The sequence below is a fragment of the Leucoraja erinacea genome, chromosome 7, assembly GCF_028641065.1.
Source record: "Leucoraja erinacea ecotype New England chromosome 7, Leri_hhj_1, whole genome shotgun sequence".
NCBI classification, from domain to species: domain Eukaryota; kingdom Metazoa; phylum Chordata; class Chondrichthyes; order Rajiformes; family Rajidae; genus Leucoraja; species Leucoraja erinaceus.
Window position 1 is genome coordinate 38,137,070 of NC_073383.1, and position 620 is coordinate 38,137,689.

At 55.6% G+C, this 620-nt stretch overlaps 1 pseudogene; it reads right to left on the reverse strand.

The window, feature by feature from the left end:
* Window positions 1-261: 261 nt before the first annotated feature.
* LOC129699171 (U2 spliceosomal RNA) lies at window positions 262-366 on the reverse strand (annotated as a pseudogene).
* Between the last annotated feature and the right edge of the window lie 254 nt (window positions 367-620).

Genomic DNA, 620 nt, shown 5'->3' on the forward strand with positions numbered 1-620 from the left:
CTGGCTGCTGCTGGCTGCCCGCTGCTCCACGGTCCTCCTTCTCCAGCTTTGTCCTTCCTTCCGTGGAGTGGATATGGCCGGTGTGGAGGACATCTGGCACAGCTGATTCCACCTAGTCCATTTCTTTAACCCGGCTCCAACGCTCTCAGCGCTCCTGGCTGCTCGTTTATCTCAGACCGCTGGGACCGACCCCCGTACTGACGGTACTGGTCCCTCGCGGTCGTTTCAGCTGGTCAACCCCACTCTAATGCCCTCAGTTCTGGGGACTCCTGCTTATATGGTCCTTAGATAAGGGACGTATCAGATATTAAAACTGATAATAAACAGCTACTATAGTTGATCTTAGCCAAAAGGCCAAGAAGCGATCACTCTAACTAAAAAACCCGCTGGGACCGACCCCGGTACTCACATTACTGGTCCCTCACGGTGGATTGCAGCCAGTCAACTGCACTGCAATGTCCTTGGCCTCGGCGCTGGCCGTTAGCGCTGCTTCAAGCCAGACTCGCTTCCAAAGCGAGACTGGCATACTGCCCCAGAAATGAATTTGCCCCCTGTTGCGGGAGCGAAGTCGGGCACAGGTGTTTTCCCCTCCGGGAGTCGAAGTGCCTTTGCTGCTCCTG